This window comes from Cynocephalus volans, chromosome 13 (genome assembly GCF_027409185.1).
Source record: "Cynocephalus volans isolate mCynVol1 chromosome 13, mCynVol1.pri, whole genome shotgun sequence".
NCBI classification, from domain to species: domain Eukaryota; kingdom Metazoa; phylum Chordata; class Mammalia; order Dermoptera; family Cynocephalidae; genus Cynocephalus; species Cynocephalus volans.
In genome coordinates, this window is record NC_084472.1 from 73,992,682 (window position 1) to 74,020,038 (window position 27,357).

General features: G+C 49.3%; 2 pseudogenes; both read left to right on the forward strand.

Moving 5' to 3' along the window:
* The first annotated feature begins 1,819 nt into the window (after positions 1-1,819).
* Positions 1,820-25,650, forward strand: LOC134361699 (selenide, water dikinase 2-like; annotated as a pseudogene).
* On the forward strand, positions 18,142-20,166 carry LOC134362059 (U4/U6 small nuclear ribonucleoprotein Prp3-like; annotated as a pseudogene).
* Positions 25,651-27,357: the final 1,707 nt, after the last annotated feature.

Below are 27,357 nucleotides of genomic sequence, written 5' to 3' on the forward strand. Positions count from 1 at the left end.
TCTGGACACCCTTCCTCCCTGAACCTGTGCCTTGGCAGGCCTTCGGGAGAGTCCTTTGGGCTCCATTTTGACCTCTGTCATTCCAGGGGAGTGTGAACATCTGGCAAGCTGCCTGTGCTCACTTGAGTGCAGATAAAAGAGCTGCAGTGGAGTCTGACCACTGTCTCTGCACAACAGAAGGAGGCAGAGAGGGTGAGTCCAGCCATCTGCTCTCACACTTGCACCTCCACCCCGGGGGAAAAATGGCCTTAGAGAATTAGATAGACCTGGATGTTCATATCCCAGCTATAAGCGATGTTAGCACTTAACCTCTAATACTTTGTATTTTATCTACAAAATGGAGATACTAATAGTAACTGCCTCCTATAGTAGTTGTGAGGATTCAGTGCATTGTTAGCATGGTGCCTGGTGACGCACTCAATACAGAGTCAAATGATGGTGATGACAATCATAACAATGACAACATGACCCGGTATCCCTGGGCCTCTGTCAGCCAGCTGTAAATCAGATCTTTCTCCCTGCCTCTTCCACCCTTACTGAGTTCTTAGTAAAACCAACTGGGAACATGGGCTTGGAAATGCCTTGAAAAAGATGTCAAGTGTGATTTAGGGGAGGAAATGTCACTGCGGAATGGTTGCTGTAGGTGTCGGTGTTAGTGTGCCCCGACTACATCTTCTCCCTGCCCGATCCTGACTTCACCTTTCTGCACTTGCAGTCCTACCATGACCTGAAGAAAGAGCGAGATGCTCTCCACCTGCATTTGGAGGACAACAAGCAGGAGGGGGACGGTGGATGGCAGGTCTGCGGGCCTCAGCGTGGTCGATGTGGTAGGAGGTGGGAGGGTACAGTGAGCACAATGAGGGGGATGCACAGGTTTCAACATGTACAGAGCCAAGCTCTAGCCGCAGCTGTGCTGGTGACTCATGTGTGGCCTCAGGCAATTCATGTCCACTCTCTGGACTGGCACTTGGGACTTGGTTCCTGGAATCCCCTTGTCATGCCATGGTCCTCTGGTTGGCAAAGTCAGTGCATTGATCACCAATGTGGGCTTTTCTGTTCCTTGTTCTTTCCATTCTCCTCCTCCTCTGGCCACAGGAACAACTATGAGGACCACAAGTGTCACCAGTCCCAACTGAAGGGTAAACATCGGGTCCTTGTGATGGAGAAGGTGGCCTTCCAGCTCCAGATGAAGAAGCTCGAGACATCCAAGCTCCTGCCACAACAAGTGAGTGGCTGCAGCACAGGCTTTTGGTTTTATGGGGGTGGGGTAGGGGGAGGTGGCAGCCAGTCCATTCTGCAGCTGCTCCCTCCGTGGCTCACCCCCTGTGCTCTAGGCAGGTGCACGCTTCAAGGGAGGAGCATGGCCTTTAAGGTCCAGGAGCCAGAAATCTGTTAGGCTGATGTAAGCAGGTGGATAGGTAAGCTGGGGCTGGTGTGTTCTGGGAGCAGGTGTGGGGAGAGAAAGAGGTGTGCACCGGCAGACGGCAAGCCTGCTCCCCCGAGCCTCAGTGTCCCTGTCTGCAAAGGATTGGAGTGCCCATTGTCAGCCACCCACAGTTGTACTGAGCATAAGAATGTGAAGAACTCTATTTAAATGTGGTTTGAATGATTGACCATCACCTGGGTGTGAGGAATGATTAGACAGGAAGCCATGGTCTGGGCGAGGCTGAATTAGGAGCTGTGAGTCAAGAAGAGGGTTTCGGGCAACTCCAGAGGCCAGAATCCCTCATCATCTGTTTCCTTTCTCAGCTGAGCTTCCACCCATGGAGCCTCCAGCAGGGCCTGGCGAGGAAGCATGGGAGAGCCTGGCGGGTCAGCTATGGCTCAGGTAAAGAACAACGAGGGTCTGAGCCACCTGAACCGGGAGCAGCAGGAGTGGCTTCTGGAGCTGGAGCAGCTGCTGGGCTCTGAGACAAGCAGCACAGGCAGGTGCTGGAGGGCACGCAGTACCACATGCCACCACCAGCTGTGTGCTATCCCAGGCCCGTGAGCTCCAGGAGCAGCTGGCTGAGCTGTAGACTGGCTTCATCAGCCTGGTGTGCCACCCACCCTGCTGGCCTGCCCCCCACACTTGCCCCCTGGGCCTTTGTTTCCCCACCTGTAAACTGGGGTGCTGGAGACCTCACATGAAATGGTACCTGGGAAGGCACCTGTGAGCCAGTGCCCTGTGCCCCCTTCTCTGTGCTCTGGGTCTCCAGCGGCATCAGGTGACTTCTGATTGCTTCTCTCCATCCAGACCAATTAGAACATGGAGGTCCCCAGTGCGCTGCAGTCAGGGCAGCATGAGAAGACGGAGCTGGCAGAGAAGTTGGGCCAGAAAAGAAAAAAAATGAAAGTCAGAAAACCAAAAAAAAAAAAAAAAAAAAAAAGACAAGAAACTACGAAGAAGGAGAAAACACCCAAGGGAGAAAACACCCAGAAAAAGAACAAAATACCCATAAATGAAGAAAATACCCAACATAGGAAGAAAACATGCAGAAGAAGGAGAAAACAACCCCCAAAAGGAAGAAAACTCCAAGCAGAAGAAAACACACCAAATAGGAAAACACCCCAAAAAGAAAATCACCCAAAAGAAGAAGAAAACACCTCAAAAATAAAACACCTCAAAGAAGTAGAAAACACCCAGAACAAGAAAATACCCCAAACAGGAAAACCCCAACAAAAAGAAGAGAACAAAATGAAGTAGAAAGCCCCCAAAAGGAATAAATCCCCCAAAGAAGACAACCCCAACAAAAAGAATGCAAGAGAAGGAAGAAAAAGTCCCCCCCAAATAAGCAAACCCCAACAAAAAGAAAACTCCTATAAAAGAAGAAGAAAAAAAAAAACGAAAAAAAAAAAAAAAACCCCAATATAACAAAAACCTAACAAAAAGAAAACTCTAATTCCGGCCCATGGCTCACTTGGGAGAGCGTGGTGCTGACAACACCAAGACAAGGGTTAAGATCCCCTTACCAGTCATTTTTTTAGAAAAAAAATTAAACCAAAAAAAAAAAGAAAAAAAACCCCAAACAAAACTCTAAGAAGAAAACCACCCATGAAAAGAAGAAAAGCCCCCACAAAAGAAAAATATACCCCCATGAAAACATGAAAACCCCCCAAAAAGCCCCAAAAGAAAGCCACCACAAAACAAAACCCCCACAAAACAAAACCCCAACAAAAAGAAGAAAACCAAAAAAAAAAAAAAAAAAAAGACAAAAAATACAAAAAACAAATAATATAAAAAAAAACCCCAGAAAAAATACAACAAAGAAAAATAGAAAAAACAAAAACAAACAAACAAAAAAGACAAGAAAAAACAAACAAAAATCAACAACAAAAAGAAAGCAGCAGGGTGCCCTTACCAGTAGTCCAGTCTCAGGGGCCTGTAGGGGAAGACCAGTGCAATTGGTCCCTTGGGCAGGCCCGGCCAGAAGGCCCTATGGTCAGGCCAGGGCAGGGGTCCTTTATTGCCAGGGCAGGCCAAGGAAGCACTTAGGACAGGCCGGCCAGGCCAGACAAGGCCAGGGGAGTCTTAGAGCCAGGGCAGGCCAGGGGGACCCTTAGCATGAAGACAAGCCAAGTGGTCCCTTGACAGACCAGTCAAGGGGGCACTTAGAGCACGTAGGGCTGCCCTTAGTGGCACGGTGACCATTATGGCAGTGGTCCACTGGGGGAAGACCAGTAAAGAGGGGCCATGTGGCAGGCCAGGCCAGTAGGTTCCTTGGGCAGGGCAGGCCAGGCTGGCCCTTAGCAGTAGGAGTCCCTTGGCAGCATGCTTGGCCAGGGCAGCTCTCAGTGGCAGGTGAGGGCACAGGGGCCCTAGGGTCAGACCAGGCCATGAGAACACTTAGTGGAAGGCAAGCCCTGGCAAGGGCGCCTGTAGCATCAGGCCAGGACAGAGTTGGCTTATAGTGCTGGGCCAGGATAGGCCAGAAGGGCCTTGTGGACAACCCAGGACAGTCCAGGGTGGTCCTTGGCTCTGGGCCAGGCTGGGCCAGACAGGCCCATAGTGCCAGGCCAGGTCAGGCCTGCAGGATCCTAAGGATAGGCCAGGCCAGGCCCAAGTGGCTCTGAGGCAGTGGGTCTCTGGTGCAGGCCTGGCTAGGCCCGCCCTTAATGGCAGTGGGGCCATTAAAAGGCCTGGACAGGGAAGCCCTTAGCGGCAGGCCAGGAAACGCCAGAGGTGCCCTTAGCGGCAGGACAGGCGAGGCCAGGGGCTCTCTTAGAGGAAGACCAGGCCAGGCCAAGGGGACCCTAGGGGGGCCCTTTCTTTCTTTTTCTTCCTTCCTCCCTCCCTACTCCCTTCACTAACCATCACTAACCTTCACTAACCTTTGCTAACATTCCCTTAACCTTCCCTAACCTTTCCTTAACTTTCCCTAACCTTCCCTTAACTTTCCCTAACCTTCTGTAACCTTCCCTTAACCTTCCCTTAATCTTCCCTTAACCTTTCCTAACCTTCCCTAACCTTCCCTTAACCTTCCCTAACCTTCTTTTCCCCTCCCCTGTTTCCTTCCTTCTTTCCTTCTATATTTATTTAGGAGCTCTATCTTTCTTTGCTTCTTTCCTTTCATCTTTTTCCTTCTTTCTTTCTTTTTCTTTCTTTCTTTCTCTTTCTCTTTCTTTCTTTCTCTTTCTTTCTTTCTTTCCTTCCTTCCTTCTTTCCTTCCTTCCTTCCTTCATTCCTTTCTTGGGAGCCCTAGGGGACAGCAGGCCAGGAGAGCCCTTACTGGAAGGCCAAGCTAGGCCAGGCCAGACCAGGGGGCTACTTAGAGGCAGGTCAGTCCAGGCCAGGGGGGCTCTTTTCTTCCTTCCTTTCTTCCTGCCTTTTCTTCCTTTCCTTCCTTGCATCCTTCTTTATTTTTTTCCTTTGGGGGCTCTTTCTTTGTTCCTTCATTCCTTCATTCCTTGTTTCCTTCCTTCCTTTCCTTCCTTACATCCTTCTTTCTTTCTTCAGGGTCTGTTTCTCTCTCTCTGTCCCTCTTTCCTTTCTTTCTATGTGTCCTTCTTTCTTCTAGCCCACCTATGTCCCTCCTGGCCTGCCCTGTCACTAACAGGCAGGAGGCCCTGGCCTGACCTCCCCTTGGGCCCCCAAGAAAGAAAGAAAGACCCCCCCACCAGGGCACCCTCAGCCTGGCCTGCCTCTAAGAGACACCCTGGCCTCACTTGGCCTGTCCTGCCACTAATGGGGCCCCTGGACTTTCCTAGCCTGCCACTAACGGTCCCTGGCCAGGCCTGCTAAAGGCCCCACTGCCACTATGGGTGAGCCTGACCAGGTGTAGAGAAGAGACCCACTGGTTGGGCCTGCCTCAGGTCTGTCCTGGCCCGACCTGGCCTGCTTGTAAGAGACCCCAAGGTCAGGCCATGCCAGTCCAGGGGTTCTCTTACAGGCAGGTGAGGCCAGGGGGGCCATAGCAGTAGGAGGCCCTTGGCAGCCTAAGAGCCAGAGCAGCCCTTAGTGGCAGGCAGGGACACAGGGGCCCTAGTGTCAGGTCAGGCCATGAGAGCACTTAGTGGAAGGCAAGCCCTGGCAAGGGCGCCTGTAGCACCAGGCCAGGAAAGACGTGGCCAATAGTGCCAGGCCAGAACAGGCCAGTAGGGCCCTGGGGACAACACAGGACAGGTCAGGGTGGGCCTTGGCTCTGGGCCAGGCTGGGCCAGACAGGCCCATAGTGCCAGGCCAGGTCAGGCCTGCAGGATCCTAAGGATAGGCCAGGCCAGGCCCGACTGGCTCTGAGGCAGTGGGTCTCTGGTGCAGGCCTGGCTAGGCCCGCCCTTAATGGCAGTGGGGCCATTAAAAGGCCTGGACAGGGAAGCCCTTAGCGGCAGGCCAGGAAACGCCAGAGGTGCCCTTAGCGGCAGGACAGGCGAGGCCAGGGGCTCTCTTAGAGGAAGACCAGGCCAGGCCAAGGGGACCCTAGGGGGGCCCTTTCTTTCTTTTTCTTCCTTCCTCCCTCCCTACTCCCTTCACTAACCATCACTAACCTTCACTAACCTTTGCTAATATTCCCTTAACCTTCCCTAACCTTCCCTTAACTTTCCCTAACCTTCTGTAACCTTCCCTTAACCCTCCCTTAATCTTCCCTTAACCTTTCCTAACCTTCGCTAACCTTCCCTTAACCCTCCCCTAACCTTCCCTTTGCCTTCCCTAACCTTCCCTAACCTTCCCTTACCCTCCCCTTAACCTCCCCTGTTTCCTTCCTTCTTTCATTCTTTATTTATTTGGGGGCTCTTTCTTTCTTTCTTTTTCTTTCTTTCTCTCTCTTTCTTTCTTTCTCTTTCTCTCTCTTTTTCTTTCTTTCTCTTTTTCTTTCTCTCTCTCTCTCTCTTTTTTTCTTTTGCTTTCTTCTTTCCTTTCCTTCTTTTTCTTTCTTTCTTTCCTTCCTTCCTTCCTTCCTTCTCTCTCTCTCTCTCTCTCTCTCTCTCTCTTTCTTTCTTGGGAGCCCTAGGGGACAGCAGGCCAGGAAAGCCCTTACTGGAAGGCCAGGCTAGGGCAGGCCAGAACAGGGGCTACTTAGAGGCAGGTCAGTCCAGGCCAGGGGGGACTAAGGGGGCTCTTTTCTTCCTTCCTGCCTTTCTTTCCTTCCTTGCATCCTTCCTTCTTTATTTTTTTTTTCCTTTGGGGGCTCTTTCTTTTTTTCTTTCGTTCCTTTCTTCTTTCTTTCTTTGGGGTCTGTTTCTCTCTCTCTCTCTCTACCTCTTTCCTTTCTATGTTTCCTTCTTTCTTCTAGCCCACCTATGTCCCTCCTGGCCTGCCCTGTCACTAACAGGCAGGAGGCCCTGGCCTGACCTCCCCTTGGGCCCCCAAGAAAGAAAGAAAGACCCCCCCACCAGGGCACCCTCAGCCTGGCCTGCCTCTAAGAGACACCCTGGCCTCACTTGGCCTGTCCTGCCACTAATGGGGCCCCTGGACTTTCCTAGCCTGCCACTAACGGTCCCTGGCCAGGCCTGCTAAAGGCCCCACTGCCACTATGGGTGAGCCTGACCAGGTGTAGAGAAGAGACCCACTGGTCGGGCCTGCCTCAGGTCTGTCCTGGCCCGACCTGGCCTGCTTGTAAGAGACCCCAAGGTCAGGCCATGCCAGTCCAGGGGTTCTCTTACAGGCAGGTGAGGCCAGGGGGGCCATAGCAGTAGGAGGCCCTTGGCAGCCTAAGAGCCAGAGCATCCCTTAGTGGCAGGCAGGGACACAGGGGCCCTAGTGTCAGGTCAGGCCATGAGAGCACTTAGTGGAAGGCAAGCCCTGGCAAGGGCGCCTGTAGCACCAGGCCAGGAAAGACGTGGCCAATAGTGCCAGGCCAGAACAGGCCAGTAGGGCCCTGGGGACAACACAGGACAGGTCAGGGTGGGCCTTGGCTCTGGGCCAGGCTGGGCCAGACAGGCCCATAGTGCCAGGCCAGGTCAGGCCTGCAGGATCCTAAGGATAGGCCAGGCCAGGCCTGACTGGTTCTGAGGCAGTGGGTCTCTGGTGCAGGCCTGGCTAGGCCCGCCCTTAATGGCAGTGGGGCCATTAAAAGGCCTGGACAGGGAAGCCCTTAGCGGCAGGCCAGGAAACGCCAGAGGTGCCCTTAGCGGCAGGACAGGCGAGGCCAGGGGCTCTCTTAGAGGAAGACCAGGCCAGGCCAAGGGGACCCTAGGGGGGCCCTTTCTTTCTTTTTCTTCCTTCCTCCCTCCCTACTCCCTTCACTAACCATCACTAACCTTCACTAACCTTTGCTAATATTCCCTTAACCTTCCCTAACCTTCCCTTAACTTTCCCTAACCTTCTGTAACCTTCCCTTAACCCTCCCTTAATCTTCCCTTAACCTTTCCTAACCTTCGCTAACCTTCCCTTAACCCTCCCCTAACCTTCTCTTTGCCTTCCCTAACCTTCCCTAACCTTCCCTTACCCTCCCCTTAACCTCCCCTGTTTCCTTCCTTCTTTCATTCTTTATTTGGGGGCTCTTTCTTTCTTTCTTTTTCTTTCTTTCTCTCTCTTTTTCTTTCTTTCTCTTTCTCTCTCTTTTTCTTTCTTTCTCTTTTTCTTTCTTTCTCTCTCTCTCTTTTTTTCTTTTGCTTTCTTCTTTCCTTTCCTTCTTTTTCTTTCTTTCTTTCCTTCCTTCCTTCCTTCCTTCTCTCTCTCTCTCTCTCTCTCTCTCTCTCTCTTTCTTTCTTGGGAGCCCTAGGGGACAGCAGGCCAGGAAAGCCCTTACTGGAAGGCCAGGCTAGGGCAGGCCAGAACAGGGGCTACTTAGAGGCAGGTCAGTCCAGGCCAGGGGGGACTAAGGGGGCTCTTTTCTTCCTTCCTGCCTTTTCTTTCTTTCCTTCCTTGCATCCTTCCTTCTTTATTTTTTTTTTCCTTCGGGGGCTCTTTCTTTTTTTCTTTCGTTCCTTTCTTCTTTCTTTCTTTGGGGTCTGTTTCTCTCTCTCTGTCCCTCTTTCCTTTCTTTCTATGTGTCCTTCTTCTAGCCCACCTATGTCCCTCCTGGCCTGCCCTGTCACTAACAGGCAGGAGGCCCTGGCCTGACCTCCCCTTGGGCCCCCAAGAAAGAAAGAAAGACCCCCCCACCAGGGCACCCTCAGCCTGGCCTGCCTCTAAGAGACACCCTGGCCTCACTTGGCCTGTCCTGCCACTAATGGGGCCCCTGGACTTTCCTAGCCTGCCACTAACGGTCCCTGGCCAGGCCTGCTAAAGGCCCCACTGCCACTATGGGTGAGCCTGACCAGGTGTAGAGAAGAGACCCACTGGTTGGGCCTGCCTCAGGTCTGTCCTGGCCCGACCTGGCCTGCTTGTAAGAGACCCCAAGGTCAGGCCATGCCAGTCCAGGGGTTCTCTTACAGGCAGGTGAGGCCAGGGGGGCCATAGCAGTAGGAGGCCCTTGGCAGCCTAAGAGCCAGAGCAGCCCTTAGTGGCAGGCAGGGACACAGGGGCCCTAGTGTCAGGTCAGGCCATGAGAGCACTTAGTGGAAGGCAAGCCCTGGCAAGGGCGCCTGTAGCACCAGGCCAGGAAAGACGTGGCCAATAGTGCCAGGCCAGAACAGGCCAGTAGGGCCCTGGGGACAACACAGGACAGGTCAGGGTGGGCCTTGGCTCTGGGCCAGGCTGGGCCAGACAGGCCCATAGTGCCAGGCCAGGTCAGGCCTGCAGGATCCTAAGGATAGGCCAGGCCAGGCCTGACTGGCTCTGAGGCAGTGGGTCTCTGGTGCAGGCCTGGCTAGGCCCGCCCTTAATGGCAGTGGGGCCATTAAAAGGCCTGGACAGGGAAGCCCTTAGCGGCAGGCCAGGAAACGCCAGAGGTGCCCTTAGCGGCAGGACAGGCGAGGCCAGGGGCTCTCTTAGAGGAAGACCAGGCCAGGCCAAGGGGACCCTAGGGGGGCCCTTTCTTTCTTTTTCTTCCTTCCTCCCTCCCTACTCCCTTCACTAACCATCACTAACCTTCACTAACCTTTGCTAATATTCCCTTAACCTTCCCTAACCTTCCCTTAACTTTCCCTAACCTTCTGTAACCTTCCCTTAACCTTCCCTTAATCTTCCCTTAACCTTTCCTAACCTTCGCTAACCTTCCCTTAACCCTCCCCTAACCTTCCCTTTGCCTTCCCTAACCTTCCCTAACCTTCCCTTACCCTCCCCTTAACCTCCCCTGTTTCCTTCCTTCTTTCATTCTTTATTTATTTGGGGGCTCTTTCTTTCTTTCTTTTTCTTTCTTTCTCTCTCTTTTTCTTTCTTTCTCTTTCTCTCTCTTTTTCTTTCTTTCTCTTTTTCTTTCTTTCTCTCTCTCTCTTTTTTTCTTTTGCTTTCTTCTTTCCTTTCCTTCTTTTTCTTTCTTTCTTTCCTTCCTTCCTTCCTTCTCTCTCTCTCTCTCTTTCTTTCTTGGGAGCCCTAGGGGACAGCAGGCCAGGAAAGCCCTTACTGGAAGGCCAGGCTAGGGCAGGCCAGAACAGGGGCTACTTAGAGGCAGGTCAGTCCAGGCCAGGGGGGACTAAGGGGGCTCTTTTCTTCCTTCCTGCCTTTTCTTTCTTTCCTTCCTTGCATCCTTCCTTCTTTATTTTTTTTTTCCTTTGGGGGCTCTTTCTTTTTTTCTTTCGTTCCTTTCTTCTTTCTTTCTTTGGGGTCTGTTTCTCTCTCTCTCTCTCTACCTCTTTCCTTTCTATGTTTCCTTCTTTCTTCTAGCCCACCTATGTCCCTCCTGGCCTGCCCTGTCACTAACAGACAGGAGGCCCTGGCATGACCTCCCCTTGGGCCCCCAAGAAAGAAAGACCCCCCCCACCAGGGTACCCTCAGCCTGGCCTGCCTCTAAGAGACACCCTGGCCTCACTTGGCCTGTCCTGCCACTAATGGGGCCCCTGGACTTTCCTAGCCTGCCACTAACGGTCCCTGGCCAGGCCTGCTAAAGGCCCCACTGCCACTATGGGTGAGCTTGACCAGGTGTAGAGAAGAGACCCACTGGTTGGGCCTGCCTCAGGTCTGTCCCGGCCTGACCTGACCTGCCTGTAAGAGACCCCCAGGTCAGGCCATGCCAGTTCAGAGGGTCTCTTATACATAGGCAGGTGAGGTCAAGGGGGCCATAGCAGTAAGCAGGCCAAGGGGCCATGGGCCGGGCCATTCAAAGAGAGCCCTTAGTGGCAGGGCTAGCCATGCCAGGTGATCTCTTAGAGACAAGCTGGGGGGCTCTTAGCACCAAGACAGGCCAAGGTGACCCAGGGACAGGCCAGTCAAGTGGGGCACTTAGTGGCAGGGTGGCCCTTATGGCTGTGGTCTGCTAGGGACAAACTAGTAAAGGGGAGCTATATGGCAGAACAACCAGTGGTTTCCTTGGGCAGACCAGGCCAGGCTGGACCATAGCAGTAGGAGGCCCTTAGCAGCCAAGGAGCCAGCACAGCCCTTAGTGGTAGGTGAGGGCACAGGGGCCCTAGGGTCAAGTCAGGCCATGGGTGCCGTTAGTGGCAGACCAGGCCAGGACAGAAGTGGCCCAAAGTGCTGGGCTAGGACAGGCCAGCAGATCCCTTGGGACAGCCCAGGAGATGTCAGGGGGTCCTTGGCCTTGAGCCAGGCTGGGCCAGGCCAGCAGTGTCCTAGTGACAGCCCAGGCCAGGCTAGGGAATCTCTGTGGGCAGGGCAGGCATGGCCAGGACTTCCCTAGGAGCAGGCCATGCCAGGTTAAGGGGCACTTGGGGTAGGCCTGCCTGGCCAGGGGAGCCATAATGGCAGGCTAGCCCACCCTATAGGGTCCCTAGAGGTAGGCCAGGGCAGGGGACCTTAGGGACAGGTAAGGCCACTGGGCCTCTTAGTGCCAGGCCAGGTCAGGGAGGCCCTTAGCAGAAGGGGGACTGTTAGCAAGGGGGCCCAGAATAGTAGACCTGGCCATGGAGGCCCTTAGTGCCAAGTATTCTGTTACAGCCACAGAAAATTATACCAGGAGTGGGCTGTTGCTTGTAACGGACTCTCAAAAATGTGGAAATGGCTTCACAACTGGGTGTTGTGAGTTTGGAGGAGTTTGGAGGACTCAGAAGAAGACAAAAAGAGGAGAGAAAGTTTGGAATGTCTTAGAGACTGTTTACATGGTGGTGAGCAGAATGCTTATGGAAATATAGACTGTAAAGACCATTCAAAGGAGGTCTCTGATAGAAATAAGGAGTTTATTGGAAACTGGGGCAAAGATCACCCTTGCTGTGAACTGGCAAAGAACTTGGCGGCATTGTGTCCATGCCCTAGGACTGTGTGGAAGTTGTAACTTGAGTTGTACCAGAGTATTTGGTGGAAGAAATTTCTAAGCAGCAAAGCATTAAGGAAGCTACATGGCTACTTGTAAGAGCCTGCTCTGAGTTATGGAAGCAAAGGCATGACATAAAGCCAGAACTTAAAAGGGAAGCAGAGTGTAATGATATGGAAAATTTGCAGCTTGGCCATGTCGTAGAGAAGAAGAAAGCATTTTCAGAAGGAAAATTCAATGGTACTAAGAAGATTAACACAAAAGAATGGGATTATCAAGAGAAGGAGAAAAAGGCCCTGAAGGCATTGCAGAAGGCACTGGGGCCACCTCTTCCATTTCAGGCCCAAAGATCTGGGGAGACAAAATTGTCTTAGAGAACTGGCTTGAGGAGCCCTCCACAGACTCACTGCTCAGCACCACCTTGGGAAACTGCTTCTAGCACCAGCATCCCACCTGCTTTGGCTGCTCCAGCTGTGGCCAAATGGGCCCCAGATGTGGCTGGAACCACAGCTTTGGAAAATACAAGCCAGAAGCCTTGGTGGAGTTCACATGGTGTTAGGTCTTCAGGCTCACAGAATGCCAGAGCTCCAGAAGGCTTGGGAGCCTCCACCCAGATTTCAAAGGATGTATGGAAAAGTCTGGGGGCCCAGGGAGAGATCTGTCGTTACAGGGACAGAGTCACTGCAGACAGCCTTTGCTAGCGCAATGCCAAGTGGAAACATGGGGTCGGAGTTGCAGCAGAGAAACTCCATCAGCACCATGTCTGGTGGGGCCATGAGAGCAGGACTGCCATGGAGACCCCAGACCTGTGGAGGTACAGAGTGGAATGACAGCCTGAGATTGCTGAAGTGTGGCCTGCAACCAGGAAAGCCATAGGAGCAGAGCTGCCCAAGGACTTAGGGACCCAACCCCCACACCAGTGTGCAAAGGGCATGGAATATGGACTCAAGGTACATGATTCACCATCTTTGAGATTTAATGCCTGCCTTGCTGGATTTTGGACTTGCTCAGAACCCGATACCCCTTTCTTTTGGCCTATTTCTCCCTTTTGGAATGGGAGTATGTACCCTATATTTGTCCCACCATTGTATCTTGAAAATAGATAAATTGTATTGATTTCACAGATGGGCCTTTGAACTTTGGACTCTTGAGTTGAAACAAGTTAAGACTGTGGGGATGAAATGACTGTATTTGCATGTGAAAAGGACATGAGTTTTGGGGGGCCAGGGGCAGGCAGACCATGCCAAATTGTATTGATTAAAAATGGTGGTCAGGTGTATGGTTCCGAGGGCTTTAAAAGAAGAGCACATGGGAGTCTGTCTGTATCTGCTTTCTCTGCTTCCAGCATCTTGAAATGTGAGACCCCTGGGTCACTGTTGCCACCACCAGATGGACTTTGTACTTCCTAGCCTCAGAAACTATAAGCGATAAATTTCATTTTTCTTTATAAACTACCCAGTTCCAAGTATTCTGTTATATCAACACAAAATGGACCAAAACAGGGGCCCTGAGGCAGGCCAGGACAGTGGGTCTCTTGTGTAGGCTTGAACAGGCCTGCTCTTAGTGGCAGTAGGGTCCTTAGCAGCAGATCTGGCCAGGGCAGCCCATATTGGTAGGCCAGGAAAGGCCAGGGGCATTCTTAGTGGGAGGACAGGCCAAGGGGGCCCTGGGGCAAGCCATTCGAGGGAAGCCCTTAGTGGCAGGCCAGGCCAGGCCAGGCCAGGGGTTCCTTAGCACCAAGCATGCCAAGGAAGCCCTAGGGCAGGCCATTCGAGGGGGCTGCTTAGTGGCAGGGCAGGCCGGTGGGGGGCTCTTAGCAATGTTTTATCATTTATACTTGGCCAGAAATTTTTTTTCATTAAATATCAAATTTATTTATGAAATGTCTATTTTAATAATTATCCTTATTTTTGTAGTTTATGCAGAATCTACATTTATGTGTTTTTCACTCCCACATTTGTGTATTTTTATTTGAGTCAAATTTATTTCATTAAAATAAACACTGACAGTGAATACATGGTTTTTGTTCAGTTTTTATTATTGAAATAAACAGCTTTCAGGTTTATTATTCTGTCAATTCTGTCATTTTCCCCTCCCCTGATAATTTGGTTTCTTTTTTTGTGTTTAGTACATCTATTCTCCTATGAATCTTAGGTTTATTATTATTTTCTTACCTTATGTTGAATAAGTAGTTTTAGAATATTGTGATATTTATTGTTTAATAATGACATGTAAGGGTGTGAGTTCGCTTTAGAAAAGAAATTTGACTTTATTTGATTCGCTTTAGCAATTTAACTATGACGGACTTTAGTATGATTTTCTCCTCTTTTCTCTTTTATTCCCAGTTGGGGTTTGTTGATCTACTTGGGGTTCTTTAATCTGTGGATTGATATATTATACTCAATTTGGAAAATTTGCAGCTTTTACATCTTCAGGGATGGCTTCTTTCTGCCCCCTTCTCTCTCCCCTCTCTGAGTCCAATTACACACACGCAGTAGTAACGAAGCTCATCCATCTCTGCTTCTTCTGTTTTCCTCAGGGCAGGCCCTTCAGGGATTTGGATGAAAATTCTAGTAGGCCACTGGTCAAGCATGAACGACTGTAGCAAATCCACTTGTGACCTTTGGAGGTTTCAGCTTGCTGCTTTAGCACCCACATCCTGCAACTTGCAAACGTGGCAAAAATCTTGAGGGACCAATCAGCAGCCCTGTCCCTCTGGGGAAACATTATCTCCTAAGCACTTTGATTCAGGCAGATTTTACTCTGACTTTTAGGAACGCTTGGCCTGGCTCCTCAATCCTCCATGTTCATCCCCAGAACACAGACAATGTCCTGTGGAAAACACCGACCATGTCAGTGCTTCTTGATTTGTGTGATCTCACACCAGCACCAGCCCTGAGTGACTAACCAATACTTCCCCGGTTTCTCGGTCCCCCACATGGGCCAAGTGTGATCATCAGTCCCTGCTGAGAATTAGCAAAAATCCTGCCCTAGAGTCTCCCTCTATGAAATTCTAATTCATGTAATTATTGTTTCCATAACTCTATTATGCCCTCTTTTTTATACAATGATACATGCTTTGCTTTTTTGTTCAATTAGACATCAGTCCTGAAGCTCTTTTGATTTCCAATAGGTGACTTCCTTAATTTTTATAAAATTTAATATATATTTATGTAACCGGCCATAGCCTGGGTGCCTCATAAACAACAGAAATTTATTGCTCACAGTTCTGGAGGCTGGAAGTCCGAGATCAAGGCATAGCGGATTTGCTGTCCGGTGAGGACTTGCTCTCTGCTTCATAGGCAGTGTCTTCTCGCTGTGTCCTCACATGGCCAACAGAGAAAATGAGTTCCCTCAGCTTCCTTTATATGGGCAGTAATCCCATTATGAGGGCCCCACCCTCATGACCTGGTCACCTCCCAAAGGTCCCACCTCCGAAGACTATCACCTTGGGGATTAGGTTTCAACATATGAAGTTTTGGGGACACAAACATTCGGATGGTAAGTGTTGTCCCTTGGAAGTGTTCCAGGACACGGGATGGGCCAGTGGGAGCTGTTTGGGGGCTGGGATGTGGGATGCTGGCCCATCCCTCCTCCTGAGGCCTGGAGAGAGGGGCTTCTGTATTATTCCATGCTGCAGGGGCTGCTGGTGCCAGAGTGGACTCCTTACCTGTCTGAAGGGTTTGAGAGGTTCTGAAAGCCTGACCTTGTGACCTGGGTGCTGCTGGGATCAGCCCTGGGCCCCCCTGAGAAGCCAACTCTTTTAGCATGCAACTGGGTTTAGGTCAATGTTCACCGGGTGTTTGCCAGTGCCAGCTCTGTCCCAGGTGCTGGCCATACCCAGGGGCAGGGGTGAGTGTGCTGGGCTAACAATGCTGTCCCCAGTGCCTGGATGGATGTTCACACAGCATGAGCACACAGCCAGGGCCACAGGATCGGCATTGAGAAGATTTTGGAGGACCTCTTTAAGTAAAAGAACACAAAATGTTTTTTTAAACTAGGTTCAAAATAAATTATGAGTGAGAAATCATAACACATTGCAAGGTTTAAAAAGCCATAGCAGAGGGAGGCCAGGAGGGCATCACGGGGCTTGAGTCATGCTGGGAGAACCTGTGGGTACATGTGACTTACTTCACGTTAACTAAGTAGAAAGTAAAAGGTCCTCTCCTCCCTATCTGCCGGGTGGGCACGATGGCCATGGTGATGGTGGCGATGGTGGCAGCAGGTTCCTCAGCCGCTGGGCTGGTCTTGGAGCTGGGGCTTCTCAAGCTACTGCCCTTTGAGACCCCAGCTCTGGGCCTCAGCCTGAGCTGGCAGCTGAGACTTCTCGTGCATGAAGGGCTGAGGCTGCAGGGTCCCCAGCAGATGCTGCTCAAACTCCTGGCCAGACTGATGCAGCCGGACATGTGGCCCCCACAGGCAGGGTCCTGGTTGAGGCCAGGAGAGGTGGCCCAGGAAGCCGACCTGCCAGCCCGGCCTTCCCAGCTCCAAGCACTGGGATGGACTCGTGCATCACCCCTGAGGCAGGGGGTCCATCCTGGTGCAGACCACAGTCTTCTTTGACCCCCTGGTAGAAGATCCTGACACGATGTGGAGCACAGCTGTGTCCCCAAGCTGAGTGGCTTCTTGCCATGGGCATTACTGATGTGACATGTGCTGACGGTGCTCAGTGTCAGCCGGGGTCTGAGTGATGAGGAGCGAGAAGAGGTAACACACTCATGGTCAAGGGCTTTCGAGATGCTGCCAAGGAAGGAGGGACTGCAGTGGCTGGTGGATAAAGTGGTCAACCCCTGGGCCATCATCAGTAGAGCTGCCATGTGGTGCATTGGCCATGTGAATTCATAATGCCTGACGGTGCTGTTGCTGGGGAAGTGCTTGTGTTAACCAAGCCCTTAGGAGCCCAGGTTGTGGTCAGCATCCACTGATGGCAGATGGTCCTGGATGAAATGGAATAAGGTGGAGATGGTAGTCTCCAGGGAAGAGGTGGAGCTGGCCTCTCAGGGAGGTCCCTAAGTAGAGCTGCTGCTGGATGAATGCACGTGTCAAATGCCCACGCGGCCACAGATGTCACAGGCTTTGGCATTCTAGGACACTCTCAGAACCTGGAGAAACAACAAAGGTATGAGGTGTTCCTTGTCATTCACAACTTGCTGATCCTTGCCAGGATGGCTGCCATCGGCAAGACCAGGGTGGTTTGGACTTCTTGAAGGAACCTCAGCCGAAACCTCTGGGGATTACTGATTTCATCTGCCAAGAGAACAGGTGTCTCATGTTTGTTCTGAAATAGAATCTTCTGCGTATGGAGAGGGTCACCAAGCATGGGTTGTGGGCATTGTGGAAAGGAAGCCAGACAGCCCAGATCCTTGATGATCCTCAAGTCATCCAGGTCCTACCACTAGGGCCACCACAATGGCTCTTGCTTCTGACAATCCAGCACCTCCTCTCAGCCTAGGTCGTGAGATGGAATAGCCGAAGTTGTTTGCACCTGAGAGCCTTTGCATGCAACCATGAACAATTCTCAAGAGCTGACTTTAAGAAATTTCCAGAGAAGGCTGCGCGCATGGTGCTTCCAGCTGCCCTTTCTAGGTGGATTGAATCAGCCCATCAAATTCTGCCTCTGCACATTCCAAGGCCAGGGACTTTGGGGGGCGTTTGCTCATCTCTTGAGTGGAAAAACCTGTTTCCTCCATCAAAAGCAAGATGAGGCTATTCCAGTATGAGGGATTTTTCTTTGCACTGGCTGATTCCTTTCTGCACAGGGAATGAGGTTATTTGTTAAAATTACACACATACACAAAATGGCAAAATGAAAACAACTTCGATCAGAAGCAAATGAGTTTGGACCAATACCATTGATAAATCTAAATTGTTAAGAGAGATCTTAGGTTGCAATGTCAAATTCTTTATTAGGTTTTTCTGAAGTACTGGCTCTTTTCTGATATGGACAAGAATTGAGCAGTTTGGCCAATGACTGGGAAAGGAGCACCTGCCACCATCTGATGTGATCTCTGCCAGCGATGTCTATCCCCCTAAAACCCTTCAAGTTCTGCAAGAGGCAGAGCAAGCCCCAGAGCCCAGGTCTTTGTGGTCATTAAGATGTTAAATCTTGTGCTGAAAATTCCTGGTGACTTAATCAATAAAGTAATTTCTAGTTAAATAAATAAAAGGGACTTTGCTGGGAAATAAATGAATAAATAAAAAATAAAAGTTTTGCAGGCCATAACATCATAGGGTCAAGGAAGATGGTGCAGTCTTTACCAATTAGTCAGCTGGTGTCTCTGCAGTGCTTTTACACAGACAGCTTCTGGTCCTGCCTCTTCCACCTCTGTTGCCTGCTTTGCTCAGGTATTTCCAGCACACAGGATGTGACAAAGTATATTCCGGGTATGCAAGCAGTCAACGAGACCAAGATTCAAAGGCTGTACCTCAACGCCACCTGAAAACACCACCAGCATCCCCCTACCAATACTGATCAATGGCATTGTCTAAGAGGGAGCTGGATGAGGTGAAAGCCTGGATGGAGAAGACAGTAAAGAGGTCCTGGGTGTCTCAGAACCCACAGTGGTCACAGCAGCATTGAGCTGTGTGGGGAAGGGCATGGTCAAGAAGAAGGCAGTCGACCATCTGAAACCTTTTTTTTGATGTTTCTACTCTCTGATTTGTGGACAAACTGTTTGAGGCTGTGCAGGAAGGCCGAAGCTCTAGGCATTCGAAGTCTAGCAGGGACGGGAGCAGAAAACGAGAGCTAAAGGAGGTATTTGATGGTGCCTCTGAGATCTGCAAAGAATCATCAGGAGCAAAGGATTGATGAATAACCCATTTTAAGGAGGTGAGGAAGAGCCAGAGCTGGTCCCTGGGCCTCCCTCAGAGAGCCCTGGCATGCTGACTCAGCTCCAGATGAAACATGATGGAGGCAGCGACGTGACAAATTGAGGAGAAGAAAAAACAGCTAAGCTTCATCAGCCCCCCTCCACCTCTGCCAAAGCCGCCTCCTTCACAACTAGAGTGACTTGCAATTGGCAGTGCTACTCAGCCCTCCCAGGCCGCCACTATCATGAACGATGCCATTGAGAAAGCAAGGAAAGCAGCTGAACTACAAGCCTGAATCAAGCCCAGCTGGCACCGAAGCCAGGGCTCACTGACAATGCCAACATGGTGGGCCTGGCTAAGCTCCATGCTGTGGGCATTGCTCCCCCAAAGGTAGAATTAAAAGATCAGACTAAACCTGCACCACTGATCCTGGATGATCAAGGTCGCACTGTAGATGCAACAGGCAAGGCGACTGAGCTGACACACTGCATACCTACTCGAAAGGCCAATAGTGCTGTGATGAGGGAACAGTTCAAGTGGCAGCTGAAAGAAAAGCCATCAGAAGACATGGAATCCAATACCTTTTTTGACGCCCGAGTCTCAATTGCCCCTTCCCAGCACCAGAGACATATTTTAAATTTCATGACGAGGGCAAATTTGAGAAGATTGCTCAATGATCACAGACAAAGGCTCAGCCAGAGAAGCCATGGGCAGAGATCTCACAGGCAGCTCAAAAAACAGGCATCCACACTTCAATGAGGCTGGGCCTCATTGCTCCTAAGAAGGAGTTAAAGGAAGGAGATATCCCTGAAATTGAGTGGCGGGACTCTTACATCATCCCCGATGGCTTTGACTTTACAGAGCAAAATCCCAAGAGAGATTATTTGGGAATTACAAATCTTGTTGGAAATCCAGCCCAGCTGAAGCCTCCAGTCGACAATGACACACCAGTTACTCTGGGGGTATATCTTACCAAGAAGGAACAGAAGAAACTTCAGGGGCAGACAAGGAGGGGACACAGAAGGAATTACAAGAGAAAGTCAGGCTGGGCCTGATGCCTCCTCTAGAACCCAAAGTGAGAATTTCTAATTTGATGCAAGTATTAGGAACAGAAGCTGTTCAAGACCCCATGAAGGTATAAGCCTCACGTCAGAGCTTAGATGGCAAAAAGACAGAAAGTGCATGAAGAGACCAAGCCTGCCCGAAAACTTACAGCAGAAGAGAGAAATGTCAAGAAAATTAAAAAGCTTAAAGAAGACATTTCACAGGGGGTACACATATTTGTATATAGAGTTCGAAATTCAAGTAATCCAGCCAAGAAATTAAAGATTGAGGCCAATGCTGGGCAAGTGTACCTGACAGGGGTGGTGGCACTGCACAAGGATGTCAATGTGGTAGCAGTGGAAGGGGGCCCCAAGGCACAGAAGAAGTTTAAGCGTCTGATGCTGCATCGGATAAAGTGGGATGAACAAACATCTAACACGAAGGGAGATGAGGAGGAGGAAGCTGTGAAGAAAACCAGCAAATGTGTCCTAGTCTGGAGGGTCCAGCCAAAGACTGTAGCTTCATAGAGATGAAGTTCAAGCAGTGCCCTACAGAGAACATGGCTCGTGAGCATTTCAAGAAGGATGGGGCTGGATGCTGCTGGGACCTCGCACTGGGTGAGTCTGTGCTGGAGTCCCCTGACTGAGGCTGCTGCAAGCCCTTGTCTCTCCCCCTTTACCTCTGTCTTTCCAGTCGTCTCCATTATTCTCTTTCCCAACTCACCCCCCTGTGTGTGTGATCTCAGAACTGTGCCAAGCAGACACTGGGACAAAGGGAGGAAACCTTGCTCTCTTTCCCAGTCAGCCTGGTGCTGCTGTTTATTCTCCTTATGTGCATATTGATTAAAGGGTTATTAAAAAAAAATCCGGCAAAGGACTTGAACTGACATTTCTCTAAAGAAGACATGCAAGTGACTGATAAGCACATGAAGATGCTCAATGTCACTAATCATTGAGGAAATGTCAATCAAAACCTCAATGAGATACCACCTCTCACCCATGAGGATAGCTACTGTATATAAAAGCAAACAAATAAACAAAAACCAGAAAATAACAAGTATTGGTGAGGACGTGGAGAAATTGGAACCCTTGTGCACTGCTGGTGGTGATGTGAAATGATATAGCTTCTGTCAAAAACAGTATGGCAGCTTCTCAAAAAACTTAAATAGAAATTATCATATGATCCAGCAATGTCACTGCTGGCTACATTCCCAAAAGAACCGAAAGGATCTCAAAGAAATATCCATATACCCATGTTTATTGCATCATTATTTACAAACAGCCAAAAGGCAGAAGCAACCAACGTGTCCATTGACAGATGAATGGAGAAGCAAAATGTGGTGGATGTGTCCAGTGGAATATGATCAGCCTTGAAAAAGATGGAAGTTCTGACACATGCTACAATGTGGAAGGACACTGAGGACATTATGCTAAGTGAATTAAACCAGCTACAAAAAGATAATATTGTATGATACCACTTGCATGGGGCTCTTAGAACAGTCAAATTCACAGAGACAGAAAATGGAATAGTGGTTACCAGGGACTTGGTGAGAAGAATGGAGAGTTGCTGTTTGATGGGGACAGAGTTTCAATTTCAGATTATGAAAAAGCTCTGGAGATGGATGGTGGTATTGTTTGTACAACAACATTACTGAATTTTACGCTAAAAAATGGTTAAAATGGTTAAAGTTTATGTTATGTATACTTTATCACAACAACAAAAAATCATTTGCATTTTACAAGTTAACATCAATCCTGGGCTGGCCTGTGGCTCACTTGGGAGAGTGTGGTGCTGATGACACCAAGGCCAAGGGTTCAGATCCCTATATAGGGCTGGCCGCTTAGCTCACTTGGGAGAGCGTGGTGCTGACAACGCCAAGTCAAGGGTTAAGATCCCCTTACCGGTCATCTTTAAAAAAAAGAAACAAAACAAAACAAAATCCTTACAGAATTTTTAATTTCTTAAGACATTGATTAAGCTCTAGAGTAGGGTTTCTCAAGCTTGGCACTACTGATATTTGAGGCCAGATAATTACTTGTCATGGGCATTGTCCTGTGCCTTATAGGACATTTAGCAGCATGTCTGCACCCTTCCCAGTAGCAACCCTATCCTCAGGGTTTGACAACCCAAAATGTCTCCACACATTGCCAAATGCTCCCTGGACACAAAATCACCATGCATTGAGAACCACTGGTAAGAGTTCTGGGAATCTTGACTCAGTCCCTGATCCTGACAGTTTTCTTAGCAGCATCAGCTTGAAAGTCCAGAGTCACAAATCTGTTCCTTGAGGTATCAATAGTTAGAGGCGTCCAGTACAGTCCTTTCCACCAACACCCCAAGAGAGCCCTTCTTTGCTGCAGATTAACTTTCTAGATTCTGAAGCTTAGAGAAGAGCCAGTCTCACCTCAAGGAACCAGTTTCCTTTCCAGTGTGCATAAAATATTTTTTAAAATTGATTTGGGCTCTTAAATAGACTGACAAACAAGATTATTAACCCAGTTCTTTCTTGCATCTCATATGGCAGAGAATAGGCCCTGTCAACATGCTATAAGATCACAGAAGAGTTAGAAAATAAAGCCAGGATCCTAATCATTGCTGCCACCACTGGGGAGTGACTTCCTGAACTTACTGAACAGAACCAGAAACAAACTTGTCTAAGGACCAGAAACAGAAACAAAAATCAAGGGATGGAGTGGGAGGGGGCAGAGTCCAGGAAGATAAATTCTATGACCACTTGGGATCTACTCCAGGAGCCAAGAAAAGATGGTCCTGGATTAACTGACCTGAGAAGTGCACTTATTTCAGCAATGAAGTTTATTTGGTTCTGGACATTGAGTCCTCTTGGACGTCCCAATGGGCTCTCCAAAACCATTGTGGAAGGATTTGTATTATATTTTAATTTCATGGAAGGATTTGTATTATATTTTAATTTCATTTTTTTCATGAATCTTTTGAAGTACTCTCATACTATGGGCTGAATTGCATGTTGAAGCCCTAATCCCCAGTGTGACTGTATCTGGAGAGAGGGCTGTGAGGAGGTGTTAAAGGTTAAATGAGGTCATAAGCATGGGGTCTTGATCTCATAGGGCCGCACGCTCATAAGAAGAGGAAGAGACATCAGAACTCTCTCTCCACCATGTGACAGGGGCCATCTATGGGCTGAGAAGAAAATACTTAACCAGAAACGAACCCTGCTGGCACCTTGATCTTGGACTTCCCAGCCTCCTGAACTGGGAATTAAAATTCCTCAGAAATAAGTTTCTGTTGCTCAAGCCACCAGTCCACAACATTTTGTTATGGTAGCCAAGCAGACTAATGCAGTGTAATTCCCCAAAAAGTATCAGCATGACTCTCTGAAAGATTTATCTTAACCCATCAGTGAGGGGATCAGCCTGGAGGTAAAGCTGGGTCTCTGCTAGATTTTAAATGTGTGACCTACATCGACCCCACATTTTCTCACTACTCACATGTTCCTTAACGTCTCGAGATCTGGCTTTTATTCGATAGCATTATTAAAACCTCAGCTTGAAGTTCCGCATCAAACCCTTCCGTTGTGAGTTCCATTTTTTTCCATCGCTCACTTTCCTGACTCATGGTGCACCAGTCACACCATTCATTTGAGGTTTGAAGACATGACCCGCTTCTCTGCCCGTCCCTCTGCCCACAGCTGATCTTGTCATTGTTCCGCCCAACCTGGAGGCCTCCCCAAGTGCAGGGCCATCCTGCTGTGGGCTCCAGTGTGGGGAGCTAAGTAACTGCAGATGCAGTTCTAGTGACTTCATAAACTGCGATGTATCTAGTCCTCACAGGAACTGCTGTCAGGTCTGTTTTATGCCGAGTGACACTCAAGCACAGAGAAGTTAAGTTACATGACAAGGGTCACACAGCAGCAAAACCAAGATGCAGACTCGGGCAATAAACAGTGCAATGTGAAATAAAATATGAGACAGATGGTCAAATGGAGACATGGACACTGAGGGCTTGTACTCTGCCACCTGTGCAGGTCTCCCCAACCTGCACCTGGCACATGGCAGAGTGCTGAGGACAGGTATGTCGGCAAGACACAGAGCATGGACATTCTGTCCAGCAGAGGGTCAGAGGGTGTGGCACACGAAACTGTCACTGTGTGAGCACTGTATTCACATGCAGTGTGGGGACGGTCCCCAGCTCAGCATGGAAACTGTGCTGAGTTTTATTTATCTTGTTTACTGCCACTTCTTCCACGGAGTCTTTTCTCCTGTTTCAATGAGCAAGAGATGAATTCCTGTTAAAATGAAGGTGAGATGTGTCTTTCCTGAGGTTTTCATTAAACTCACAACATGCTGTGTAGAGGTCTACAATTTAAAATTATATAAAACCAATGTCCTTAGATGCTGAATTTAATTTGAAAAGAAGAGATCTCACCCCATTTTATTTTCTTGCAGGAGATGGAATTGTGAGATCAGGTAACCCCAATAATCTCCTTCTGAAGCAGCTTGAGAAGTACCCCCGTACAGAAGAATAATTAGTTCTCAGTCCACACGGCCACTCTCAAATCAAGCACTAATAGGGTCACATAAACTAATTTTGAGTCCAGTTCTATTTCCAAATGAAAAAGAAGACATTTCTCATGTGTGGTGAGATTTTGGCAGTGTAGCTTCTTTCAGGTTAGAAATTGGTACATTGTTCTTTTAGGTTCTTTTAGGTTAGAAATTGATACTTTGTTCTTTTAGGTTCTTTTAGGTTAGGAATTGATACATTGTACTCGGTTAGAATGGCAAAGTCTCCAAATGACTACGAGGGCCCATTGTCCCCACTTCGGCGTCTGAAATGGAAATTTAACATTTACACCCTTTTGCCAATTCCCACCTGCAAGATGTGTGGACTTGAAAAGTCTTCCAATCCCTTTAACTTCTGCTTTCCTTGTGGAGAAAATGAAATAGCGGCAGATATCTCATTGGATCCTTGAGAGAATTAAGTAGCATTGTAAAGGTGGTATTTGCACAGAGCACGTGCTCACAAAAAGTTAACTATGACCATTACAGCCTGACTCGAATCACCACGGATGGTGGCCACGGGGGAAGCGTCCTCTCTCTCTCTGTCTCTGACTCCATCTCTCTGTCTCCATCTCCCTCTCTCTGTCTCTGTCTCTCTGTCACTATCTCTATTTCAGTGTCTCCCTCTCTGTCTCTCTGACTTCATCTCTCTGTCTCTGTCTTTGTCTCTCTGTCTCCCTCTCTGTCTCTGTCCCCTCCACCCCATCATCATCTCTCCCATAAGTTGCTTCACAACTTGTAAGCCAATGAAAATTTGTTTCTGGGACATTTTAATAGTTAAGCCCTCTTCTGTGAATCAGATATAGTAAATTTAGGCCTATTGGAGACAGATAGGTGAGGCAGAGGGCACTAAGAGAAGTGGCCTGCACCTAGGCCTGTCTGAGTGGCAACAGGGATGAGACAGAGGTGGGGACAGGGACAGGTCCACCCATGCCCTCCCCAGTAGACTGAGGCAGCGGCTATTGAACTCAGGCCATCGTTCTGTGCCAAGAGGCCTGGTATGACCAGATTTTTACATTTTTTTCTAGATAAGTAAAAAGAAATATACATATTTTTATATGACATCTTTTTTTGGGGAAGAGCCAGTTACTGATTAAAATTGAAAACATTTTCGGTGCAGGCTCAAGAAAACAGGAGGCATCTGGCCATGGGCCACCAGCTGGCAGCCCCACTTTAAAGACCTTTGACATAGTAAGTTCTTGTAGGAAAAAACAAAAAACTAACAAAGGCTTACTTTCTTTTGTGTTCTCCTTGACTCTTTTTCTCTGTCTAGCCACAGACACTGGTCTGGTCCAGGCTGTCATTCAGCTCACTTCAGACCTAAGTGTCCAGAGTCTCTGTGCAAACAGCCTTTCTCCAGCTCCCGCTCCCGCTGCTCCTGACAGGCCACTGTGCATGTTGACGGGTTCTTTCATCTGTGAATCCACTCACTCATTTACTCTTCCAGAAAACTCTCTGGAGCAGCTTCTGTGTACCGCACTGTCCTGAAAGGGGACACGACTCCTCCGCGCACAGCTCGGCAGGTGCCGTCCAAGCCCTGGGAAATGAAATTGGCCACCTTCCCCTGGGGGCGTCCTGCCAGACGGCTCACTTGAGGCCCCTGCAACGGGGTCTCTCTTTATCCCACAGTAGAATGTTTCTAAGGGATTTTGTGCATCTTTTTTAGCTTTTAGCAGGAATAATAATAAAATCTTCCTGGAACTTTTGTGCATTTGTTTTTTAATGCAGAAGACATCGAGTCTCCGCCACTTGATTTACTGAGATATCAGGCATTCCTCTGACTTTCATGGCCTAAAATATTGAGGTTCAATTTTTCCTCTGTATATTTATATTTTTTCTTGATTAAACCAGGATCATTCAATAATGCCTGTTATGGAATTTTTTACTTTGACTTTTAAATTGATATTTTCTGTGACTCAAAAGCATCCAATATTCAGCAAATGTGCCTTGAGCACACACTGTGACAATCCAGTCATTGCCCTAGTCCTGGGTGTGTGAGGTTGTGCGAGGATCCCTATATCTGGGGAGGATTATAAGTGCTATATGAAGATCATGCATCCCTGCCTCTGACCACTAGACCAGATGTGAGGGGGTTGTATTTTCCTTTCTGTTGAGCACATCCCAGCAGAGGCCTCACTGTGTCCTTCACAAGAACAAATACGTTCAGTTTTGAAGTGGGTGCGGCTCCTTCAACACGAGCAGAGTCGCAAAGACCACAGCCTGTGTGCAGTGTGAGCAGGAAACAACTTCTGTCAGCCAGTGACCAGGCTGCTGTTGTCACTGTGCCTGGCAGGGCCAAGTCTGTCTGATGCACGGGCCCAAGAGGATAGCCCTGCGTGCAGCCAGTGAGGTGGACATAGGAGCCACTTGCTCACGATAGTGAGTGCCACTTTCTCAGTAGTGCAGGGTGCCATCTGAGTCTGTACCAGGTCCTGAAGTGACTGGAGGAGCTACTCCAAGACAGGAGCCTTGGGGATGAGGACATGGAGCTGGACAATAAGGAAGGGACAGAGTCTCCTGAGGACACAGTGGGAATGAGCAGACGCAGCTGCCAGGGAGCAGCTATCAGCATATCTGAGCCAGGACGTGGTGGCTGCAGATGCGGAGACAGCTCAGCAGGTAAAGCACCTGGCCAGGAGGAGCGGGGACAGGGCAGGACAGACGTCAACAGCCCTGAGCACAGAGCCTCAACTTCACTGTCTAGAGTCACTTAGGCAGCAGGTGAGGAAGACACAACAGGAATCGGCGGGGCTGGAACCGTGTCCCTCTCTGCTGAGGTGGCTGCCAGGTGTCCTCGGGCAGTGTGGGATCGCCTCCTTCCCCCAGCTTGGCACAAGCCATGCACAGATTGCTTCAGCTGTGATGAGCCCAACCCTCTCCCTGAGGCCCCTTCAGAAATGAGGTTGAAATGATTAACACTTACTTTGTTTTAAGTACCTTAAATAGACATTATTTTAAAACAAGCACTTTAAGACATGGGTTTAAATATTACAGGGAACCCTGAAACATGAAGAGTCAGCAAGCACACCTCAGAAATAGCCAGATGTGGACGTTCTGTGCCTCCCACGCCATCTCGCAGGGTGAGTGCCCCGGCATGCCCAGGGCGTGCCGCCTCTGTCCGTCATTCCCAAAGCTGCTTCCGTCCACGCACTCTGGGCTTCTCCCTGGAGCCCCAGCTGCTCCACTTTTGCAGGAATACATTCTGAGCACTGTGGTAGCGGTTTGCAAACCCAGTGGATAGAAAGGCTTATTACATAAGTGCCATGCATCGATTCAATACATCACAGTTTGAGGCTCCTCAT